This window comes from Triticum aestivum, chromosome 3D, assembly GCF_018294505.1.
Source record: "Triticum aestivum cultivar Chinese Spring chromosome 3D, IWGSC CS RefSeq v2.1, whole genome shotgun sequence".
In the NCBI taxonomy this organism is placed as follows: Eukaryota; Viridiplantae; Streptophyta; class Magnoliopsida; order Poales; family Poaceae; genus Triticum; species Triticum aestivum.
This window is the reverse complement of record NC_057802.1, coordinates 147,793,592-147,802,423: the sequence shown is the minus strand read 5'-3', so window position 1 is coordinate 147,802,423 and position 8,832 is coordinate 147,793,592. Positions and strand designations below refer to the sequence as shown.

Genomic DNA, 8,832 nt, shown 5'->3' with positions numbered 1-8,832 from the left:
ATCATGCTATGTATCTTCATCTCCAGTTGGGTATGCCTCCTTCGATTTTCTTCAATTCAATGTTTATTTCTTTATGGGCGTTGTTAGTGTTGAATGAGGTAGATCCTAAAGAAGACACAAGCGAGTGTAACTAAAAATAATTTAAGTATATGTCTGAGTACACATGATAACTTCAATCCGTACTCTCGTGGAGCATAAAATAAACATAATTGTTTATCAATGCAAATTACTACTAAGTATAGAGTGTGTATAGTATATTCTTCAACTCTTGCAGCTATTGGACGTATGTAAGCACTTGCTGCTGTATAATGCCTAGCCCATGTATCTCGCTGGTTCTCTCTTAATCCTCTTAGGTCTATCATACAAGGTTGGCTGCATGTCTTCAGATGATATTTTCCTCCTCTTTATGCAATCGGTCCTTTCCTTCTTTGTTCTGCTTCTAGTTTTGGTGTTCCATTCTTCATTATGGTCATCTGTGCTGGTACAGTTGTTGTCGGCGTGACTATTGTTGTCTCGCTGCATAAATGCAAGAACAATGGTATTATTGAAACATTCATAAATTTCCGTAAATGCATGGTAGATATTAAGCTTGTATATCATTGTCATATTTAACAATGTATTCTGCAATACATATATAAGATCAAATGCATACAAAATTAGACCAAAGTGGGAAATGACCGATACACTGTCATGGATTATTATTTTTAGTACATATAGATGAGGGTAAGTAATTTGAAAGAATACCTCATTATCGAATAGATTGCTCTCTATAAGAACTTCTTTTTATTTCGCAAAGCCTTTCTTTTCAAATCCTGTTTACATCTCTTATGTTTGGTCTCTCCTTTTATCTTCGGCGAAACAGTTTTTGGCTCTTCCTGTGTGTTTTGTGATGTCATAAATAAATAGGCTGTAAACAATTATCAATGCATATACAGGAAGATAATTTTTTCCAATTTGTTACCTCGTCATCAGGAGCTTTGATTACAATTGGTTTTCTGCTATTTCTGGAAGCAAACATTGTCACATCTTTTTCATATATTTTGCTAGACTTATGTCTCTTTGTCCTCCTTTGTTGCTTTTTGTTAGATGATTTAGAGGTTTCCTTTCAGCACATATCCTCCTCATCATTTCTTGCATTCTTGGAGGAGTGGTTGACCTATATTTTTTTTAATATTTTAAAACAAAAATTGCACACTCGTGATAGCAAAACCATTAATTAGTGGCAATACCTCGTTATCGGACTTCTGCATAGCAAAATTTGAAGAACCTTGTGTGTCTTGCCTTTCCAGTATGCCCTATAAAGAATGTACTCGCATTATAATTTTATAAACCATTTAAAATACTGAAATGTGCATGTGCATACCTCTTCAACTATTTCATTTGAATATTCCATTTCAAGTCTGTCATCAACTTCAAAAGTGAAGCTCACTTTAATTTTTTCCATACACTCTTATAAATTCCTTGAATTTAACTTAAGTCGGAATATGAGTGTTCTGCCATAAAGGTCTTGGATAATATCTGGTACTATGTTGTTGAATCCCTCCTGCTCTAATAGGGTTGATGCAGATATGTTGCCTAAAAGACTCTTTGCTACCTCATTAAACATAACGAAAGTTGTTGTTGTCCTGTCCTTGCGTACCTTGAGTTTAATTAGGTACCTAATATGATAGTGTCAGTTATTACTGGTCTATTATTAAAAGAAATGGCACCAAAGACAATCTAGTGCATAGCATGCTCACCTTATGTTGGGATTTTCAGGTACTTAATGACAGGAAGTGCAAATATAGTTATGGTGTTTCTGTTATAATATCATCAATTGTTGCTTTTGTTCTGCATACAAATTCCTATTAAAGATAAAACATACGAGTTTACATAATAATGTAAAATAGAGAAGGTGTAAGATTTTTATGATCAAGGTTAGAGGGAAACCTTTCTTTTAACATCAACATATCGTAGTTCTATAATTTCCCTCAATGTTTTTTTATTGTAGAACATTTGCTCTTCAATCGTTCCTTGGGTGCTTTCGTCAATTCCAATCATTGTTGGAATAACATCGCTTTCACAATGCCTATAATACATTACAATATGAGCACATAAACTTGTAACTTCAAAAACATACATAATTGCATTATTATATGCATACCTCTCAATAATTTGGTCTGTCTCTATAATTTCAGGGTCCAGGAAGACTTTAGATGCATTTGTCGTGCGTAGTGATATCCCTGGTAATAAATTGTCAGTAATCTGGATTCAGGTTTACACATAGAGATTATAGTTCTCACCACTGAATTTTCTGACCAAATTTGAAGTGACAATCACTATTGCTTATTTGTTTAAAAGCTTTTCATTCACCATATTTGCAAATACCCCCCATAGCGTGATTCTGATTATCTCACCACTTCATGCATTTAATCACGAAAAAGTGATATAAAGATCATATATGTAATTCAAAAATATCTATAGAATATAATCACTTACTCGGACTTCAATCTCACGGACGTTTGAAGTTTGCGCCATGCCCGTCCCTTTATTTATTTTTGCACTTGCTATATTGGCTTCATTGCAGTAAGCAGTCCAATGACATCTGCACATAATAATACTTAAAAATCTCGTTCACCGATGCTTGTTCTTTGATATGGATTTTGATTGTACCTGAGCACTATTTATCAATAATCACCCTACTATCCAAGGTATCACCATCAGCAAATTCGAAGTGGTAGTCCAAAAACTTGGATTTTCCTTCATCCACTTCCTTCACCGTTGTATCATAGACAAAACTTATTTTGAGATTGTTCTAAAATGGTCGGTATTTTTCATACTCCCAGACTTTGAAGGTCTTAATTTTGTACCTCTTTAATTTTTGATTTAAATTTATTGACCAGTTTGCTCCCAATAGAAGCATCGATTACATCACCTTACATAGAGAGAAAACATCAGCAAACTTTGGAAAGGGTAAATTGAAGAGACATTATATATGTAATACTTGCACCTTTTTATCTAATAAAATCATACCAGAGTTCATTAGTTAATAAGTTAATTGTGTCCCAAAGTCTTAAAACTTTGACTTTGATCGTCCATGTCTCGTTTCCTGTAGTCGATGCATTCAACGGTGTGTGCCATAATCTTTGAGGCCCTAAAAGTATAAGAACAAAGTGTTGATTGATAAAGTAAGTAATATAATGACATGCAAGCTCTATAAATACAAAATATTTTTGTCGCTTTTAGATTAGCACTGCCTACAGTGTAAATTGATTATTATTGATCTCTACTCCTAATGGACGAGTTGGTTGAATAGTCCCCCCATTTTCGTCTGGTTTTTTTTCGACTGGTTTTTTTTCGTCCCCCACACCCACCACACGCACGCAAAAAAAAAACCACCCCGCACAAACACCTCTCGTATCGATCCCCTCGAGGAGAAGCCGTCGCCCCCATCTCCCGCTCCGCCGCCGCCGCCCCCATCTCCCGCTCCGCCGCCGCCGCCCCCCGCCTTACCGTATCTCCCTCCACCACCCCCACGCTTCTCCCCATCGCCGGATCCGCTATCAGATCGCCAAGGTTAGGCGGCAGAGCTCCACGTCCGCGACGCGCTCGTGCTCGTCAAGGAAGGGGCTCCCGATCGAATCTGCGCTCACGCGGCTTGTGTGCCATGGCCGCCATGGCATCCATGGCCGACAAGAGGGGACCCTCGGCCTCGGCCATGGCCGCCTGCTTTGGACACGGGGTCGCCACATCCGACGCTGCCAGCGCCTCGTGGACCGCCATCAGGAGCTCCAGGTCCGCCGCTATCGAACTCTACGGCCATGGTCACCACGTCCATGGTCGATCAACTGATCTGATCTGATCACAAGTTCCACAGGAAGAAAATCTAGAAATTCTTGCGCTGGATGCAGTAGACGAAATTGAATGTACACGTACGTGGATCCAAGTCCGAGTTGGGAGCGCCATCGATCCGACGAACGTGCAAGGAATTTCTGAATCCAGGACTTCTATTTGAGCATGTATGTTCGTTGGTTATTCAATTCAATTGTTCGTACAACAGCAAAAAATTAGCACGAATTCCAGTAGTTGTGTTTGCTTCTTTTGAAGGTGGATCTTCTATTCTTTCTAATAGTTGTGTTGCGCAAATTTCCAATTATCTGAGTATATGTCCTATAGTTTCCTTTAAAGAAGAAGAAGAACATGAGGCTGGTACTGCATCTGTCCTAGCATGATGAACTTTGCTACAGTCTTTGTGGACAGGTTGACAACAGGAGCTGAAGTACGTTTGAACAAACGTTTTCTTTCAGTTTTCCCAAGAAGAACATGAGGCTGGTACGACAGGGGCTGGTACTGCATCTCGTCGGCGGAAGGCGAAAAGAATGGCGGCGGCGGGCAATATGGGAGAAGACGGTGCCCTGCCTGACAACGGACTCGAATTTCTACTGGATCCGGTTGACAGGTAATTGATCCGTCGTATTCTTCCGATCTTTTCGCCCTGCATACATGAGAGCGGACTATGGCAACCACGGGCCTTTGATTTTTTAGCATGCTGTTGGTTTCCGATCAGAGAGGTGGTTGCGGACGTTGAGGTGCCAGATCCGTTGGCGGCGAGGGACTTAGTGGCGACAGACATGGCTGGCGCCGATTCCTCATGCGCGGTTGTGGTTGGGCACCTCGGCGGAGCTGCTGAGCCCCGGGATTCTGGCGGCAAGAGGAAACAGTAGTCAACCCAGTCCGTGGAATCGACCGGGAAAGTGAACCCGGAGGCGCCCAGGTCGACCAGAAGGTAAAAAGTAAAATTAGAGTTCTGAAACTTTCAGACAGAATGGTTTTGATTTTTGCAAGCACTGTCACATACTTGTGCATGAGCATATATGCCTGGTGCTGTGATTACTCGTTTCAGCTGGGTATCCTCGTGATTTTTCTGGTCATACTAATGCGAATTGGTGTTTCATATATACGACTAGCCAAGAAGTTTTTAGATGGATCATGTCATAGATGTACTAGCCAAGATTGTTTTTAGATGGAGTGACGAGTGGCACCTGCAGTTCTAAAGGAAATGTTAGGGTAAGAAGGTTTAATTCAGCACGCAAAACACATAACCATTGTACGACCAGACAGTTGTGGCACAACAGAAAACTATAGCTACAACTTTTCTATTTAATTAAATTTTTAGTTGACGATAGTATTATCTATTTTATAATTTTTAATGTTATAAGACTCCAATCCAATGCAGAGCTTATGCCCGTCATTGGCTTGTCTCCCCTGGGCTGTGCATCCAGCTCCAGCGGGTTCAGCACGACTGAGGCAGCAGTGGGAAGGAAGATTATTCGGTAGGATGGCGCTGACAACATATCGGAGATGCGCCAAGCCTTGCTGCGACCTAGCTTTCTTGTGCTTGCTCTCCTTCCCCAACAACAGACCATCATGGCCCTCCCTTTTGTTGTTCATCAATGGGGGTCATGTTCACATCAGAACCTTCATCAGCACAATCTTCATGAATTTTCCATATTTGTCATATCTCTCTGATTGTCCAATGCAGATCATGTTGTTAAAAAGTGAAACTTCTGGGTTGATTTCAGGTTTAAGGCGTAAAGACTTTTTTAGGTTCTGTTCGTGCTGGAAAATTTATGTTCATTGTCGCACCAATCATGTTGGAACCGAATTTATTTTCATTGTTTCAGTCCAATTCATCCTTAGAGGGAAAGTGTGGGCCTTGAACTGAAGGAGAGGCAAATATGTTTCTGTTCATAGTTAAATTGGTTCTTGATTTGAAGAGATTATAGAGCCACGTAATTTTGTACCCGAGCACTGCCAACTGTCGACGATTTGTATTGTGTGTTGTTTTACAGTACCTACTTGCCAATATTATTGTGTTGTTTCTCCTAACAATTGTAGACATGAATACATTTTTGACGAGGTGAAGACAACAGAGATTGGAGGTATGCGCTGGGCTCTTTGACACAAGCTAGGGAGGAGTAAGCTGACTGGATAATGAGAAATGTTGAAGTAGTCCAAGGAGGAATGACACTGGCTGTGTGTGTGATGACCTTAACTCTGAAAAATGAGTTTTTCTTTCTTTCTAAAATCTAGAGTGGATTAATTCTACAAGTATCCTGAGTTTATGATATGCTTTGCACATCCACATACGTGACAGCTGCAAGTTTAACCTGCTCTGAAATCTCAGAGTTTGTTAGAAGAAACTATATTGTTGATGTGGCTCTTTCACAGTTTTCATTTCTAATAAAATGTGAAGGTGCAACTATCCTGAAGAATGATTATGTAAAAAGAAAGTTGTATCAGCATCGAAGTGAAGAACTGGTGCGGCAGAGCGCACCTTTCCTTCTTGTAATGATACCATGTCCAGTGAATGCAACACCTAAAACGTCTGCATATAAAATTGCAGTTCGTGGCCGTGCACCTCTTGATACAGCACCTTGTCCTGGTAGAGTCAGTCCGCTGGAAGAAATGATCAGGAGGTATGCTGATAAGCCCATCCGATAATGTAGGAAGCCAGAGATTAGGATGAGTTTTGACTCCTCGGGGGAAGCTTACATTTCTATAACCTGTATTCTTGGGAGCTTGTACTTGGAATAATATGTGAAAAGAGTCTATAACCTGTATTCTTTGGAGCTTGGGTTTCGAATAATATTTGGCAAGAGTGTCTCAACGTCGTGCGAACAAAGTGTATGAAGGAGATCGTTTGTGTAGCACTCAAAACTGGAAGACCACAATTTTTTTTTTCAAGGCTTGCACTGAATTTCACTTCTAAGCTTAGCCAAAAATAATTGTGTCTTTCTTTTTTGAGGGGTTGGTATTCTTTTTTGAACAACAGCGGCTGGTAGGTGGGATTCACACACACAACCGAACAGGCAGGCCCAGAAAATTTCCTGATCCATCCACGATTTCCCGGGGACGACGGACTTGTTGAACGATCAATTATTGCGTCGGGTCCATCCTGGAATACCACCACAATACTTCTGCCGAATACGAGACTAAATACAGAAAACACACAGATCCCGAGTAAAGTGGGTGGGCGTGATTTCAGGACCAGATGTGCTGAGGATCAGAAACGAATTTTCCCATATTATTGTATAGATATTGACTACAATATAGGAAAGTCTCGGATTCATAGAAGCGAGGGGAGCAGCTGACCAATGGAAGGTGGCCTGCGGGTTGAGGAGCTCGGCGGCGAAGAGAAGCCGTCGGCGTTGGGGTGCACCACATGATCCAGGTGTGCACGGCGTGGGGATGGTATCCAGGACACCGAGCTGGTTCCCTGAGCGCATGGGACGGAGCCCACCTCGCGCTGCAAGGTGCGTGCGAGTCGCCGGGCGTGGCCACGACCAGAATCAGACATTGTGCGCCACCGCGCTGGGGGCGGGATGAAGGAGTGGTACAACAATGTAGGGCCAGCGGGAGCCGGAGGCGCTGCCTCTTACTGGAAAGAGAGCCACCGCCCTGGCCCATCGTTGCCGGCCTGCCGCGGCGAGACGAAGGGGAAAGAGTGAGTGGCCAGGGAGGAGTGAGAGCGTTTTTTTTTTGAAAGGAAAGCGGTAGGGGAAGCCCCCCACAGCGAGTTTTTTTTAAATAATAAGAACCCAAATTCACGCCCGTGAGGACTTGAACCTGGGTGGCTGGGTTGTACATCCACTCCACTAGCCAAGTGAGCTAGGCTCACCTCCCTAGGAGTGAGAGCGTTGTGGTTGTTTTAGATTTTTTTCCTTCTTTTTTTGTCCCATGGCTGTAAAATTTCCTTTATCTTTTTTTGCTGGAGGCACATAACATAACATGTGAACTGAGGTTTTTGAGCTGAAGTTGACGAAAAAGGGTTTCCCTCGCTTTATATATAAAGCAACACTGAGTACATCAAAGAACCAATACAAAACACACAAGACTACCGCACACAACACACACCCAAGGCAAGATACAAAGGTGCCGGGCACCAATAAACCACTCCACCCACACCAAGCAAACTATGGAGATCGCTTGGCGCCGATGGAGACCTGCACCGTGAAAATCGAGAACGAAGCCAGGTCTCCAGAACGATGCCTCCTAGAAAGGTACGACCATCGAAGTCGCCACCGCCTGATCCAGAGGATGAGGTTTTCACCTGGAGCAAAACGACCGGAGTGAGAACGCCACGGCGGGGCCTTCAGGAAGGGGTACGACGTCGATTGTCGTCACCACAGTCGGCCAGTAACGGAACTGGGCAAGTTGAATACCCCAGCGCTCACACACCACCGTCACATCTAAGCTCTGTCAACCTCCCGCCACCCACGTAGCCATGGTTGCTTACTCGCACCCAAGACGCACGCTCTGCCCACAAACGCCACGCCTCCCACAATCAAGGCCGCCACCCTACAGTCCAACATCCCCACGACCCACCAAGGCACTGGCTTTGGCCTTACCAGAACCACAACCACCGGCGCACTCGAAATAAAGCAACCCGGCTGAAATTCCAATATATATATATTGGGTCGCGCTATTCGTCACCCTGGATGAGGAATAGTTATTCTTCACCCCCTCTCTATTTTGACATCAATGCACCATATTTTTACGTTTCATAAATTTTGTCTTATTTCATACATAAAAAGAGAACGTAAGAAAATGTGTACTTGCTGAAAAAATAATTTATGTTACATAAAATTACGAATGTAAAAAGATAGTGTAAAACATACATAAAATGTGATTTTTCTGGTCTTATAACCTATATTTTTGTTTTTTATACCAAATTTTACATATTGAATCAATATGCATGTAACTATTTATATTCTAAACGTAATTTAAACGATCGTAAGATTACCTCGGGTGAAGAATAACTTATTCTGCACCCTGGGTGATGAATAGTAA

The 8,832-nt window shown here is 42.2% G+C and overlaps 2 long non-coding RNA genes across 7 annotated transcripts; one reads left to right on the top strand and one right to left on the bottom strand.

Moving 5' to 3' along the window:
- Positions 1 to 248: 248 nt before the first annotated feature.
- On the bottom strand, positions 249 to 1,354 carry LOC123077963 (uncharacterized). Its single transcript, XR_006436965.1, has 4 exons — positions 1,230 to 1,354; positions 962 to 1,156; positions 745 to 875; positions 249 to 516 (listed from the first exon to the last, which is right to left on the bottom strand). It is a non-coding gene; the product is annotated as an uncharacterized lncRNA (long non-coding RNA).
- Positions 1,355 to 2,241: 887 nt separating this feature from the next.
- LOC123077962 (uncharacterized) lies at positions 2,242 to 6,350 on the top strand. 6 transcript variants are annotated; one of them, XR_006436962.1, is made up of 4 exons: positions 2,242 to 3,774; positions 3,891 to 3,998; positions 4,227 to 4,438; positions 4,547 to 6,350. It is a non-coding gene; the product is annotated as an uncharacterized lncRNA (long non-coding RNA). The 6 variants fall into 6 exon arrangements; XR_006436960.1 differs by having other exon boundaries at positions 2,243 to 3,774; positions 3,857 to 3,998; XR_006436964.1 differs by having other exon boundaries at positions 2,248 to 3,998; positions 4,547 to 5,046; positions 5,216 to 6,350.
- Positions 6,351 to 8,832: the final 2,482 nt, after the last annotated feature.